The 17,167-nt window shown below is 38.9% G+C and overlaps 1 protein-coding gene across 1 annotated transcript in view; it reads right to left on the minus strand.

Moving 5' to 3' along the window:
• LOC139465132 (FMRFamide peptide receptor frpr-18-like) overlaps window positions 1-15,036 on the minus strand; it is a 145,568-nt gene extending 130,532 nt beyond the window's left edge. The window contains exon 1 of the mRNA XM_071246837.1: window positions 15,029-15,036. The gene's annotated coding sequence lies outside the window, so the exon portion shown is untranslated. The remainder of the gene's footprint in view (window positions 1-15,028) is intronic.
• Between the last annotated feature and the right edge of the window lie 2,131 nt (window positions 15,037-17,167).

Here is a 17,167-nt window from a genome sequence, read left to right on the forward strand (position 1 = left end):
TCTAAACGAGAGAGGACATGAACTTATGCATGTCCAAACTGTTCTGAAATGTCCGTGAATAACTACAGTACAGTACAGGACGTCAAACATTGCCGACACTATCAACGTGACGATTTCCATCCTGTGACGAGTAAGTATTAGTCAGCATTGATCAATTGGCTGACAATGCATAGGTGCACGTGATTAAAAAGGTGTGGTGAATCAAGGCACTGTAGTGTTCACAGGGATGGGTCGTATCCGAAGTGATCTCGCTCTATGGAAAAATCATATTTCGTATGCGCCTTGGAATAACTTGACGTAAACTGAAAGGGAGACCTTTTAATCAGTACTGGGAATATGTCTTCAGAATAGACAACGTTTAATTTAAGTATTGTGACCATGATAACTTTTCAGAATAGTCCACGTTTAATATAGGTATTGTGAATATGATTCCAAAGAGCCTACTTTACGTGTGTTATATTTGTCAATCATTTCTAATTGAGTTGTCGGTGTTACTAACGAAATATATCCCGTGTAATATTTATTCCGTGACAAGCAAGACTGATATTATTAGCACTTGAACAATGTAAAAATCTGCCCTTGCCAATTTATCAATTTAATATGGAGTTCGGAATGTTATAATGTACAGCCTTACCCAATTGTTTACCTCGTTAAAAACCCATGAACCACGCGCACACTAGGAGGGACATGCTCATCCCTTTTACCTTGTGTCATTGTAAAATGTGACGGTTACTCGTGAATGATGTTGGGGGGGGGGGGTTTAATTCGTCGCTTCACCTTTATTTGAACACTGTTCATGACATACTAAAGTGAACACCTGAATGAATTGACATTTACTGTTTACCATGTACAGACATGTATACCTTTAGCAAATAGTGTTGGTACATGATTCCTTCCCAGTCAATAGATTCGGCATTGTCACAGTTCAAAGTTGTGACTTACGTGTACATGTACTATTGGAAGCTCAATAACACAACACAGACTGACATGACTGACATAGGTTTTATGTTCGTTTTCTTAAAACGTTCCTCTATCATTTCAAATTTCTCTCATTTAAGTCAGATTGAGTTATTATATTTGGATTTCAAGGCTACGTAAAGGATTTATTACTGTCTGCATAATGGAGTTATGAGAATGGTTCTGTACAATCTTTTCCATGTCATCAGTTTCAGGTAAAGGTGAAAGAATATGCTTTTTTAGGAACACATACAAGTTTATACATCATAATGCATTATTTTCCTGTACACTTGTCCTATACACACACTTTTCTGTCTTGAAGAGACGTATTTAATACAAATGAATATAAATTGGGGTGTTTAACATCTGACAATTGGCTGTAGAATTGAAATCATGAGCAGACAAAAAACACACACTCCAAACGGTAATTACTGTTTTATGGCCTTCCATTTGTTCCTGTCCATGTCGTAAAATAGCACATCTCGACAGAAAGAATAAACCGAGCGCGCTTCTGTGCAGCTAAAACCCCACTAATGTCAGTTGGTGTTACGTGGTGTATATATCTTGTGTCGTACCAGACAATCAACTCTTAACACTTGCAAACAACATTCCTCCTCGTACATCCTCCGACTGGCTGAAGTACACCAGTTTACAGCAACGGAATTTCGTCAGGGAAATTAGAACGTAGCTGCTACGACATCAGTCAAGGATTATCTTATTTATTGTTCCGAATTTCTTAGGTCAATCGCGTAGCCTCTACCAGGCGTCTCGTTAGCATAGTATCACGTTAGAAGTCACAGAGGTTGGGAATTCATAAAGGCGGATCTCACAAAACGCACTTGATAGCCGAGATCTGGGATGTTCCGTATGGACAAGGTGAAATATTTATCATTACGAGCTATTGTATTGTTGACAGATTCCACTTAGTTTTCGATTTCTTTATTGATAGCAACCACTCGTGAACTACAGTATAATGTGGTACGGTTTATGGTAGAAGGACAAGTCAGAGAAAGAAAAGATCAAACACAGCTCGCGTTAAATTCTCGTTTCCTATGAACCCGATAACAAAATCGTCAGGGCACGGTGTATGGAGTAATCAAAGACGATGGCGAAAAATAAACGAAATTATTAATTTCATAACAAATGCGAAAGTACTATAAGTGACTTTCATTGTAATTATAGAATTGTGTTGCGAAACACGCACCAGCGTGCTGAAGTAGTGATCGTATCACACGGACAACTGGCTTACGTCTGTAAAGTGCTAAAACGGACCTGACCAAAGATAAGATCAGAATATTTTAAAAACAAAAAACGTCTTCAATAGAATTTAACAAACGTTGTTATGTAACAGTTTGAGCACATGGCTTTAGGCATTATTGGCTTAGCTTGTGGTTGTTCAGTATTCACCTTTGTCATTCATTCCCTACCAATGCAGTGACCAAGTAACCAAGATTAGCAGTCTTACAAACCATCACGGATGCTCTGAAAGCAAAAACAGGCGCTGCGTAACCTCGCCCAAACCAACTCTCATTCCTGTTGGAGGGCACGTGCGGTCCTTTCGCCCTAGGCACCTTATTTTGATTTACAAACTGTGCCATTTTCCACTGGTCGTCTCTTTAAATATCAGATTCGCCATACCACAACCTTTCGGTTGCTCTTGGATTGCACCAACGTTGTAGAAATATGCCCCCTGCGCCATTTTGGGATTGCAATTAATTTTTATGAGTGCATCCGAACTTGAACTAAGCTCAACACATCATACATTTGCGGTTTATGACGACGCCTTACAGACATTAATGTAAACATTTTGTACCTAGGTCGCCATGAAAACAAATATACACATGAAACTGCAGTTGTAGCTTTGGTATTTACTTTGATTTTTTGTTCATGTCAATGAAAGAATGTTCAAAGAGTATTGTATTTATTTATCCAGTTTCTTCAGTTTACCTCAGCTTCATTTTTTATGAATTAATTACAAAGATTTTTATATCAGCACCGTATTTGTACCAGAAAATCAATAATCTTTCTCGGCACAAGTTCATGTTATTTGCGCACAGTGTTATAAGAAGACAAATGAAAATAAGAGAACATAGATACAAATCAAAACCTGGTACAGGCAATTAATTGTTTAAAGGAATATGTCGTGTCAACAAACTTGGTCCTCGAGCGGACTGTGTATGAAGACTGAGCCACCACTCATTTCCACTTTGGTGTATCATAAGTAGCAGCCAAAGTGGTGACAGTGCATTTCAGCTCATTTAACCTGTTGTCACGATGCCAGACATATGTGTGAGAGGTGTCTCTGCGTCATGCACGCAACAACCTGAGGAGTAGCTGTTGTGTAGCAACGACGAACCTATCCCACGTTATAATCGTCGACGACGACAGCTCCCTATTTGTACTCACAAAACAAACATTACAGGCTATTAGTCTGGACCCACTTGCCATCGTTTACACAATTACAGCCGCCGTCATATAGTTGGAATATTGCTGAGTGCGGCGTTAAACAACAAAGAAACAAACTTGCACAAAGACATCTTAGCGATAAGATTATATCAAGCCTATGTTAAAGTATGGGAGTTACGATCATCTTAGCACCAAGATCGCTTTGTGCAAGTTTGTTTCTTTGTTGTTTAACTCCGCACTCAGCAATATTCCAACTATATGACGGCGGTCTGTAAATAATCGCATTTGGACCGGACACTCCAGTGATTGACATCATGAGCACCGATCCACGCAATTGTGATCGATGACATGCATTAACCAAGTCAGCGAACCTGATCACCCGATCCCGTTAGTCGCCCCTTACGACAAGCATAGTCGCCTATTATGGCAAGCATGGGTTACTGAAGACCTATTCAACCCCGGATCTTCACTGGTCCTTTGTGCAAGTGGGCCCTGGTTTTTGGTGTTATCAAATATGCAGTTCTGAAGTAGCGGTCTATTCCGAGATGACACCGTCGTATGACGCTGTAACATAGACGGTGTACAACCTAATATCACCTTCCTGAATCAATATACTTCCCTGAGTGTCATTTGTTATACGTTTTGGTGCAAGGTGCGACTCAGGCATGTCAGCATGGGTTACTGCTGAGTGTGGGATACATTACGTTGGAGAAAAAGACATTTTCCTGATATCTATGATGCATGACATTTTTCAAGAAAAAGAAACTTCTACATGTGCAATTTTTATTTCACGTCACTTTTCGAAACTTTTCCATCATGCTTGTTTTGTTTTGTTCGTGTCTTGTTTAACGCCGCATTCAGCAATGCTCCAGCTAGATGACCGCGGTCTGTAAAAATCTTCACGGGTCTCGTACATGTATTTTCTTTGTTAGAATATGGCATTGAACATGTTTCAAACTTGTAACCAGAGACATTAAATCGATAGACTGCTCTGCACTTGGTATAACACTGAGCCAATCAGAAAAGGAACGTGAGTGAGTTCGTCTTTACGTCGCTTCAGATTTATCTTGACGTGTCAACGTCAGGTGGGAGGTAATCCAAACGTGACTCATATCACATTTTCGCGAACACCTTGCAATTGTATCATCACTATTTGACAGTGATTCATAACACATGCTTATGATATAGCCGAAAGCGTACAATGAATTCTTATGATTATGGAAAGGGTTTTGTCGCTTTTATATATATCGTAAACGTTTAATTTCTAAGTAAAACCCTTGAGCACTCAGTCTGGTGTGGAGTCGATACAACTGAGATCCCAATCAGGTCTAAGCGGGAATCGAACCCAAAACGAGTGACAATCAGAAGACGTGTACATTAGTAAATGTAGAATATTGATACATCAGACGTACTCTCCCGGTTAAATATCCAGTCAGCCATGCATGGATTGCTTTGATGGATGTTCCTGATATCGACCACATGTATGCCTGATTCTATCAGAAGACACAATGATTCCTGTTGCCATGTAAAATTAATTTGTTAAGATTAAAGACGCCACAATTCGACGCGCGGGTTGCATCCCATAGTTACCAAGATCCGCTTGTCGTGGGGCCCATTGTTGCCCAATCCGATCCTTAGTCTGTCAGCACATCAGTTGCTTTTAGGCCTCTGCACTGGTGCTACCTCCATCAGTGTCATACTTCAACCAATGTATGCTATTTTCTGCGAAGACAAAGACTATTCATAGCCATTTCCCTGAGTGTCCATACAGGAACTTGGGACGGGATCTTCATCTCAAAGCTCAGATCTAAAGTTACCGAATATTTTTCAACCTTATTCATCATGATCTCAGAGTCGACAGAGTTTTTGTTAATATATATATATAATATAGAACAAAGAGTTAAGTGCAACCCTACCACACCAAATCACACACACACACTAACACACACTAACACACACACACTAACACACACTAACACACACACACTAACACACACACACACACATACACACATTCATTTTGGGTCCCAGAACGACATGATTGTGTTGAACGCACAGACATGACCCAATCCTCTCCATTGTCAAACACTGGGTATCTACACAGTGAACCACTGATAAAGTCGTTTGAAATTAACATAAGCGTTAATTCCGTTTAGTCTTCGGACACAAATACCTCGACGGTTGTCACGAAAGGATGTTCGTGTCCGAGCAGGTGAGACGGCAAGCATTTATTTCAATGCAGAAATTATCTCAAGTTGAAGTACAGTCACATTGACTGCTTTCGTTACCGTGGATGTGAAACTGCCTGACAGGAATTTTCCGGGAAGATGGCAAATTGTCAGACACAGCCAATCTGAAGGATATTGCACTAGACAAAAGACATTGAGAACCCTCTGCTGCCTGAATCCAATAGACGTCAATCGTTGTGAAGATGACAAGCTACAATTATGGTTTGGGTGCAGTACATCGACATCTGTAGACGTATACCATGGTATATAAAGGAGCCGTGGCGTTTGTATCCGAATACCAAAAATATATGCAGAAAACTGTCGATGTCAATTTTATTTCAGTTTTTCTTATCTGGTTAACGGATCACTGACCAAAAATGTCATACCAAATAAGTGCATGGATTCATAGTTTAGTTGATATAATGAACGTTAAAATACATTATCGAAGGATATTAAATTTTAGAAATTCTGACGTTGAGTACCAAACGGTTTGTCATTTAACAAAGGAGTACATGATATAACATCAACAAAATCTCACACACAAATGTCATACAAAACCGTTATCCAATATCTATAGTTTTCCCTCAACGCTGCATTCATAGACGGGTAAGTATTATTTGTTTGTTGTCGGACAGACAACCCAGTTTGAGCAACGTCCTTATATCATCAGTGGGGGTACGATGACGAAGCTATCGAGCATCTCACTCCAATGCATTCAGTACGACAAACATGGATTATGGAGAACAAATTATAACTCGGATTCCACTGGAATCATAGTGACTTTAACGTCACAAAGGTGAATGTCACAGTGAAATACGCGACCTGCCCTATGCAGCTTGCCAAGGCCCACAAGAACCTAGATTCCCTATATCCGGCTCCAATTTCGTTCAAAACAAAAGACAAAATAATCGAAATAAATGAGAACCTTGGGCATTTATCTTTTAGAGGATATCCGTTACTGAAATAGTGAACTAGGATTTCCGGCTGTCAAGCTGATTTTGTTTCCTCGCGAGTATGATCAGCTGACACTGATGAAGTAAACTTGCACTAATTTAAACAATTGTCAGCGAAGAATGACCCATTGGTGAGTTAAGTTTCTTATAATTTATTTCAGTGTGTCCAAATACGAGCATGTGCTATTTTTAATTTTAAAAGGGACATTCGAGAGGATTTGTATAAAGCATTCATTGTAATAAATAACGTTCTTTGCGTCTACTCTTCATGCAAATGAACCAAACTCATTTGTCGAGAGACTAGCAGTTCCCAAAAGGTGAGAGTTATCATTATCTAAATACCAGTATTAATTTGTTATGATATATGTAAATGTTACATCATGAACAGCTTGTCAATGTTTTAGTTGTGTTAGTATGCATACATGAGGTAAGAAATACAAGTATATGTTAGTATCATAATTTTGCAATGATCTGTTATGTCAATATGTGATATACATTCACAAAATAGTGCCATAATGACCAAACGTTTCTTATTACTACATCTCCAATCATGAAATAATTAAACAGCCTAGAGAAGTGAATATTACAGCAATATTCCAGATAGTCACAGCCATATTGAGAATAAATAATATGTATATCTTGTCTTCAGACAGGAATATTCATGTCGGAGCATCGACTATCCACACAGATAGCAACACTTGCCTCCTTTTGACCGCTTTTGCAGTGATTATGACCTTCTAGTCCGATTGATTAAACGTTGGTGTGAATAAGCGACCATCACACGACAGCGTACAGCAAAGCCATATTCAAACTATTGCCACATTTCAGACAAAATCTTTTGTATGGATGGAGTTTGGATGGTATCTGGTTGGATTCTAAATGAGCTCTGGGGCAAAAGAAATTGTACACTTGAAAAGTGGATTTGACCAAACAGTTTTACAAACGTTATCAAAACGTTAAATGGCTGGAAACAGTCACCGAAACACTGCCACAACACAATTATGATACCTGTATCAAACACACCCACCCACCGAATAACCTTTTCTTGTTTGTTTTATTTTTAGCTACCATCAAACATGGGTGTATACTTTCTTTTGCTCGGCAGTGTATAACACTAACAAGTTCTGTAAATGAATTTAGATTTTCTGATAGCAGCCGGTGCGTGACTGTCTATACGGATGGTGAATAATGTCCAAGTTAAGCAGAGTACTAAGGTCAAGATGATAATTGCATTACGGCATCAGTATATAAACCGATGTGATCCAGTCGTCAGTCTGTTACGGAAATAGACACAAATATCCTGTCAGAGCGTGCGTGCGTGCGTGCGTGCGTGCGTGCGTGTGTGTGTGTGTGTGTGTGTGCGCGCGCGTGTGTGATACTGTACTAGTAGGGGAATGTGTGAACTTCCCACGCGCGAAACAAATACATCCATGATGACATGACTTTCATAAAATCATTATGAACACACACAGAATTTAAGAATTCTCTGTTGTGAAAAGTAGCTTCCATATTAAATGCATTACCGAAGCAATTAGCTTCCCAGAACCGTGTACATCTGTCTATGAGAGGATATCTATGACTGATAAGGGTTTCCGACTGCCAAGCTGATTCCCCGCGAAAATGAGAAACTGACAGTGATGAAGTACACCTACACTAAATTAAACAAGTGTCAGCGAAGAACGTCCCATTGGTGGGTTCTGAATTACTATGTCACTAGTGGGATGTATTGTATTTTACGAGTTGGAATGGCTTGAACACCTCGAAACCGAAGGTCAGTGGGTGTACTAGGAAGACAAACAACAGGTCAAAATGTAACCAATTTATCAATACCAAGTTAAAAAAGACATGCTATTGTGTCATATCTTATGTGTGACAATAAACTCGATAGCGCCCCTCCGACTCAGTGGGGTAACTCAAAGCCAGAACAGGATCAGTTATGACGTGACAAACATGTGCAGTCACATCGAACATTATGACGTCATGATATGCGCCTGCTTGTATTGTCTTTGACAAGACGAGCTGCCAACCAGATCACTAGATACCAGTGTGAACAAATACGAGTACATAGTCAAGTAAGCCTATAGTTCATGTTCGTACGCCGAATATTAACCTCCTGGGAGGCAGAGGTGGAAACACTTCCCTCTCCTTCAACCCTCACTTTGAAGTTAAAATCAACTACATGCATACATATATACTTCGCAATTTTAAATTCGGCCCTAACTAATCCGCAGTCATTTTAGCCAATGCAAAAATACTAAAAACACCCTCTGAAAAATAGGTTTATCGTAAATGTCGCTACTTTTGATATTTTACTAAATCACTATTCACAAATCTTTTGAAATCCAAGTAATCGGCATTAAGTCGGAGAGTTAATAACCAAACAAGAGAACATTCGTGATCACGGATGTGTACGATTGATTTTGTCACGAATGATCATTCTGAAGCGTCCCCGATGACCCCAGAATCGTACTGTAAGTTTTCGGAATTTCGCAAACACAAGCACCCGGTGAACTTTCTGTCATATTAGATGGCGTTTACTAAAACCACCTTTAGCTATGCCGGTTATGAGACGCCTTTTACATCACATAGATGGATATTTCAAATGAGATTCATACATCCCGGAATTCCTCATACACTTTTGTATCAAATGACGAATTGTCTTTTAATTTGTCATATATTTAATTAATTCCGATAAATATATCAGGTTTGAAAACGAACACTGTGCCCTGAAGCCAAATTTCAAATTTGACGCTGTGTAGCATCTGCTCCCAGTTTTGAGCATTCCAAATTTTTGCAGTTTTATGTGATTTAAGAACATTAACGGAAAGGGTATCGTCGCAAGAACCGGGGAATTAGAAACAGATACCTTGCAATGATTTGGTAAATTCAACAAATATTATCAAAGCTTCCGTTCTGCTTGACGCCGTGACAGACACAAAATCACGCTCAACGACGACGGTATGTATCTTCATTTCTGACGTATTCTCTTAGTTACAATGGAAACCATTTTAAAAAAACAATACGCAGATTTTCAGATTGTTTCTTATTACTTAAAACACATTTATGTATACGATCCCTGAATCCATTTTGTAAAAGTCGGTGGCCGGTAGTATGTCTTATTAGTTGAAGGTCGGGTGAACAGACGTACACACAGTCATTCTATACTGCTAATTTCAGTTGCAATCATGATATAGATATTAAATAATGTTCAATATCATATCATACGTACATCTATACCACACAGTTTATGAACCATTGATTATCCCCTGTTTTTGTGAGAGTAGTTATATTACTAATTGACATGATTAGTGCCGTATGCCCTAGTTCTTACCTTTATATACATGTTCAAAGGTGAAATGTAAAATGTAACTGCAATTTGTACGCAATTACTTTGGTGTGTAATTGTGGCGGCACGTGGTCCTGTGCACAGCGCACAGATCACAAATCAGGTGAAATTGAGCAACGTCGGTCTCGGAGAGTAGTTGGATGGGTGACCACGTTAAGCTTGACTCTTGAGAGATTCTAAGGCTTCGATCCTGCCCCACGCTGAAGCACATGTACCACATGTGGTGTCTCCTTAGGCAAGTGACTTTGTTCGAAATGTGCCCCTGTTCACCCAGCAGTGAATGGGTACCCGGTAGGATGAGATGGTAATGTAGCTGCATGTCTAGCGATTAACTAAATGCGGGTAAAAGATTAGCAAAAGATTTATGAATTACCTTTTTTAATGTGAAAACAGGATATTAAACTGTTTTCATAATTCTGTACAAACTGTAATAAAATGGCATAATTCTGAGACGAGATGAAGAGAAATAGCTCCATACGAATATTGACATTAATGTATAGTATTAAAAATATCATTATTTCTTTTGAGTATTTGATTTATGTAAATTTGATAACTGACGCGTCTTCTTCAATTTTCTTTTTCATCTTTTCAATACATTACTTAAATGGTAATAACATTCATTGTTGTTATCTAAAAACCGTTAAGTTCTGTTTTACAAATGTATGAACCACTATTAGGAGAGAGAAATATTGATTAATATAACAATGTCGCCTTTCTCCAACGTCGACAAAGACATAAAACGAGCTACGACGTCAAACAAAAAGGTGTCCATGTTTCAGTAAGTAGGAACATTTGATGATAATTCCAGAACTCCATGAATAATGGTGCAACATTAGAAAAATTATCCTCACATAAGTAGGTGAATGCGGGGGTGTAAGGGAAAATTTACATGTTAGATAGAGCCATCCATTGTGCTATTACTTCCTTTTTACTTAACATGATTAAATCATTTCTTAAAATTTATGGTCATCCCAAAATGTATACGGTTTCAATATCGATTAATGTTGGAATGGCTTTGTTCCTTGTGAAAATTTATTGTCGTTATCCACAGCAAATTCTCACCAAGCGACCTGAGTTACAATGGACTACGTCTGAGCGTTGCAGAGTTCTTTCCCCGTTTGTGAGTATGTACACCTTAAAGAGGAAAATCGGTTTTCTTCTTTTATGGCAAGCTATTTTTGTATTGAATGTATACGTTATACATAAGCATACAAGACCTTTTCATACATATATATTGGGGTGTAATTTTACGGCTCACAGTTTCCCAAAAGCTGTTTAATATAACTCGTAGCATAGTACTTTTACCGTTGTACGATGTGAAATTGGAGAAATTTGCTGTTTTTACGGATAATAAAACATCGACAATTCAAACCATCAGATAGAAAGTTTAATATTCCCCACCCTGCTGAATTTTATAGCTAAATCCAGACTCAATGCCGCGCTAGTGCAATTCTCGCACAACGTTCACTCTTCAGTTCTCATGAAAATGTGCGTCAGAAAAATAGCTCGGCATCCAGAGGGTTATGTAAAGCGTAGACACATGTAACGGTAGTATGCGTGCAAGAGTCAATACGTGTAAAATCATATATTTATACATGTTGCATAATAAAATAAGGAGCACAGTTTTAGCAACGTTGCAAAAATTAGCGTTTGATGAGATGATTCAAACACTGCTAAGTATTGATACAACATACCATAATAAAGATACTTAAAATGTTCGACATTTGATTAAAAAAACTTGCATATTCGTTTCAGTAATTCATGTTCAGCGGTCATATTGCACTAAGACATCATATGAAGAGAGTCGTGTTGGAGAAAGGGACGTACGACAAGTGTTCAAAATAAACTGCCGGGCAAAAGAAAGGATACACTTGAAAAATGGATTTAACCTAAGAATTACAAACGTCATGAAAACGCTACAGGGCTGGAAACGTTGCAAACTTGAGGTCCAAAACTAAACTATGATCCCCGTATTAAATACTTCACCATCGAATAGCCCTAAAGTTCCTGTTTCTTTCATTTCACCACCAAACATAGGTGTATACGTTTTTTTGCCCGGAAGTTGAAATGCGCGTGTAAAATGTTATGTAATTTTAAGTACTGTGTCAAAAAGTTGAGAGCACGTTTGGTATTCTGGATAGAACTTCTGCGCTGAGGGGAAAAGCTTAAGGTCGCAGGCTCCGACGTTCATACAGTTTGGCCCTCATTCTTTGGAGGTTCATAGGCAAATAAACACACACAAAGTGAAAGTCAATATGTTCTCTAAACAGTGTTATCGCCAACGGATGGATATATATAAAAAAAAATAAAATATTATATCTGATAGATAAAAGCAGTTGTTTTATGTATAAATTATACAACATACGATTTGTCTCCAATATATATTGGGATCCATTGTTACGTGGCAACTGCCTCCAAATAGATAAAGTGGTCAAAACAGTGACTTCTTAATAGTTAAACGTCATTGTCCAAGAGAAACCCTTATCTCTGGAATGAGGTTCTGTTATTAATACTTATTTCTTGTCATCATCTTCTAATTGAAATACGTCGGTGGCATAACATACTCCTTCTTCAAAAGATTTATCCACTTTTCACATTCAGAGATTTGGGGGTAGAATATCATTATTTATGTAAACATATTTATGTACTTTCAAATAAAACCGTCTTGCAACAACTCGACCTCTGGAAATCCTTAATATGTTTTATTTTTAACTTTTGTATCCTGGCCTGAAATATGTTCAGGAGCAATAAAATGAGATTTGTGAAACGTTGATCTTGGTTAGGAAGGAGTTGATCACATAATAATTTTTGGCCAAAACAAATTGTTACTGTCGGGAGTCCCGTGAAGATCTGGGTTAGAACTGATCTTCATAAACCTATGCTTGCCGTAAGAGCCGACTAATGGGATCAGGTGGTCAGACTCGATGACTTTGTTGATGCATGTCAATGTATCCCAATTATGTAGATCGATGCTCATGGTGTCAACCACTGGATTCTTCTGGTCCAGACTCGATTATTTACAGACTGCCGTCATATAGCTGGGATATTGCTGAACAACAAACAAACAAAGACGGGGGCGAACATCGACAGAAATAATTGTATTCCAATTGTGAAGTCTAACTTTCGAAGGATATCTGTTAAGTCAAAATTCAAGAAAACAATTTCAAAATGCATGATACGGATGATATTCTCAACGCGACGAGGTAAAACGTGTGTTACATTGCGTTTAACCGTAATGAATTTATTAAACCGTTCTTTCGCCAACTTTTGGAAACATTCGTTTCTTACTGGTTCTCTACGACAAGGGTCTCTACGACCGCGACCGGGCGCGAAACGTTTGTTTCCAACAGTGTACAGCACGAATTCAATCATTTTTCACGATTTGCTCTGTGTCACTTTGATAACGTTTTTACATGTCTTTCATAAAATAAATTGCCAACAAGCACTAAATTTGTGTCCCCCCCCCCCCCCCCCCCCCCCCCCCCCCCCTCTTCACTTAGGACACGGTTGTCTTGGACATTAGTGTATGTTTACCTAAACAGAACAACGACAAAACCATCAAAGGCGTTTTTTGATGATGATGATGAGGAGGAGGAGGAGGAGGAGGTGGTAACAAAATAAAATGATAAATAAAATCAAAAATAATATAAATACAATAATAATGATCTACTTCTGAAGTTCCAAACTCTGCAACTGAGAGGGGGCATGTTGGAAGCGCAGGGACTCATTACAGGATTGTATGAATGTCAAAGGGGATGAGACAGCAGAAGAATAAGTGAGCACTGGATCAGCTCAAGTCAGCTAAAAGCTAAAAGTCTAAGTAGAAGGAGCGCATCCATACCTCGTCAGCTCTGTTCTCACATTGTGATCCCACATGATTGATCATTTCTTGAGACTCTACAAGCAGATTTCCGTCCGTGTAGTTTCATTAGTTAAATTGTTCAATTTCCAACCGAGTGCACTTTTAAGCAATTACCAATGTCTTCGAGAACGATTTACTGTCGTTTCAAATGTGATTCGCTGACGAAATTGATCAATCAAAAAAGCAGGTTCTTCAACATCGTGTTTTGTCCTTAATGAAAAATGTTGACACTCACTGGGAAACCCTTGAGTATTCACAACATGTGTACCCACTGAGGGTACCGCTGTCACATGTGACATGTATGCATAATATGACGAATTGTAAACATTCAATACACACCATGTAATCATTTCTACCGGTTTTGTACATGTACGTCCGCAAATCAGATTCAAAGCCACTAGTTCACTTTGAGAACAGCCTTCATGATTGTAGTTTGCCATGCTCTTTGGCATTTTGATGAATATGCAGATCTTAGAGATAGCAAAGATGCTTTCTCCAAATACATTGATAATGGTATATCTGGTATATAATGGTATATTTATTTGTCTGATCATATCACAACACCAAATGTGTCTGCACATTAATTATCCTCTTTTGTGAACTATTTTTTTATGTAGATGTATAATATGGGAACAACTCACAAAAACTCACAAAAACGGAAGTAGAAACCAAAATGCAACTTCCTTTCCTTTGGAATAAAGGATGATGTTGACATCGGATGAAGCAGAGGTATGCACAAAAAGTACTCAATATTTCTTTGGAAATATTTTTTATGCTTGTCAGTTTCCCGGTTAGTACTATACAAAGCACGTGTCCATCTGGCAAGTCTGGTAAGTCTTATAGATAACTATATCATACTTTAAGCCTTTCAATCTAATCGTACTAATGGTCAAAGTTAATATCACTCAAACAACCTTCACATGTATATCATAAACGCACAGTTAACCGAAGTCACATATATTTCAAAGTCAGTGTCCTCCGTCTTGTGTGTTCCGTGCTTTCCTAGTTAATGCAATCAAATGTATACGCAGGTGTAGTTCATAATCTGATGTAAGTCATCTGTGCTCTCCGTTCAGTTAAAATATAACACTTATGTTTTTCATTGTAAAAAATGTATTAAACAGATGAGTATGCAAAGCAATAACTCCTCGATACAACGAAGAATCCTACCCCAACACTCATTTGGCCGTCTAGCTGATTCGGAAACTGCAGTATCTGATTGTCTTCAACTACATGTGCATATACAATGTACTTCAACAGACAACATATAACTCACCTCAGGAAACTGACGATTGTGGGAGAGTACGACGCTTATCCAAGAAAACTTCACTCCACCTGACCCTTTAAGCTGTCGTCTACCGTTGCTACACATACGGTCGATCGCAGGCGTTGTGGAACTGTTAGGAACTTGAAAGCGAGTTTATTATTCCCGCCCGGACAAAACACTTGTATCGCATATATTGATCAGTAAATTCGTTTACTGGGGCATTATATGATGGGGACCGTTAAGCCAGTGGGGTTATAATCGTTGTTGTGTCTACTCGAGATTGGACGGTGAAATAAATACGGCATTAAACTGTTGTTTATGCCTTTGGTGATTCTGGCTACCCTTCACACCAGCCTGTGCCAGGTAATTTGAAAAGCTGCACAGATTGTGTTATTTACGTCATTGTTCATACTAACTACCCTCGCTTAACGGAAACAGATTGTTTAATTGATGCAGTAACTCTCCAGTAACAGGATTAACGTGATAACGAGAGCCCTCGTGAGTCGTTAAGGTGTCGCTGTTGTAATTTATACTCACTTTTGTGTCAAAACCAGGTTTTCCGCTTCGTGTTCATTTGAACAACTTCCAACACAATATTGATCATCAGTTTCAGAGGATACGTCAAGCAATTTCTCCCTTTCACAAAATGGGTTTATATGACATCGTGCATGTGCATCGTAAATCAGGCCCGTGTAATGACGTATTGAACTTCATTATATATTAAGTGAACTACGTTGTTTATGGTATGGGAGTAAATTTCATCCTTTACATGACGTGAATGTCAAAAAGCAGTAATTGTTATGAGTTAAGACCACTTTGTATCCCATTGCTCGTTATTTAAATAGGAGAGGAGCAAAACAATACGGTTTTATCTACATTGTAAATAATACTGTCACGATTTGATTGTGCGATATGAGGGGCAGGTTGGCCTTGTCGTCCAAGGTCATGCGATTCGCTGTGAGAGTTGCGTCCCTTATGTGTGCAGAACCATTGATCGTGGGTTCGAATACAATATTGGACTTGTTAACTGCACCATAACGGTGGTTGTGGTGTTACAGTTTAAGGGAGATCCATAACCGTGTTAAACGTCTGAAGCGGCGTACCTTAGGTTTGCAGAACAAATGATCGTGGGTTTGAATCCAAAATACGACTCGTTAATAATTCTTGGTTCGTCTGCACCACAGAGTGGCGTCCTTTAGGCGTGCAGAACCATGGATCGAGAGTTCGATTCCAATATTCGGCTTATTATTGAGTTTTGTTTTGTCTGCATTATAGCCACTTTAAACGTCAAGACTCGGCATCAAGTTTGACTTTTCTCTCACATTGGATAACGCACCGTGATATGACTGAAATGATGTGAACAACGGCGTTCGATCCGCCCACTCTGCACTCGCTCACCTGCAATAATTTTGTTACGATGTGTTTTCTATAATTGCCGACAGGTGTTTCAGCTCACTGTTTCCAAGTTATTTTGTTTGCGGGCCAGGCCAATTATGCCATATACCTGATCTATAATGACCCCATGACCCTCAGTGCAATGGGACAGATGTTGTTGCTCGGGGATACAGAAAACAAATCGTTTGTCGTCACACTGTTATCATGCGTTCGGCGACTGTTATAGACCGGATGAAGGAGTGTACAACAGCGTTAATCTACTTTGTTAAGCGGCCGAAACCAGGAATGGTTGACTGGGTAATTATCATCTGTTGATCAAGAAGAGATAATGACTTTCTCATCATCACTCTGTACAAATTATCTTTAGTATAACTACTACTGACTTACACAAATAATATCAAACAATAGTTACAGGCAAACATGACTCAAATCTTAGTTCAGTAACGGATGTAACGAACACGTTAGATCGGTATGAGTATGAGTATATTCAATTCATGCGCGATGTATCTTGAATGAGTAGGTGAGTGTTTAGCGCCGCTTTTAACAGTATTCCCATTATTCGTGGCATCTCAGCTCAATGTGGGAGGAAAGCCCGAAGTGAAGCAGGTCTCAGACGTTTACCCCTTCGGTGAAACCCACGAGCATGGGTATGATGCTACCAAACCCAGAAACATAATCGGGGCGAACCGGCAATCGAACCCACAATCATAGGTTTCTGCTGTACCCAAGGGACGCAACTCTGCACAGCGAATC

This window comes from Haliotis cracherodii, unplaced genomic scaffold (assembly GCF_022045235.1).
Source record: "Haliotis cracherodii isolate W230 unplaced genomic scaffold, xgHalCrac1.p SCAF_1, whole genome shotgun sequence".
NCBI lineage: Eukaryota > Metazoa > Mollusca > Gastropoda > Lepetellida > Haliotidae > Haliotis > Haliotis cracherodii.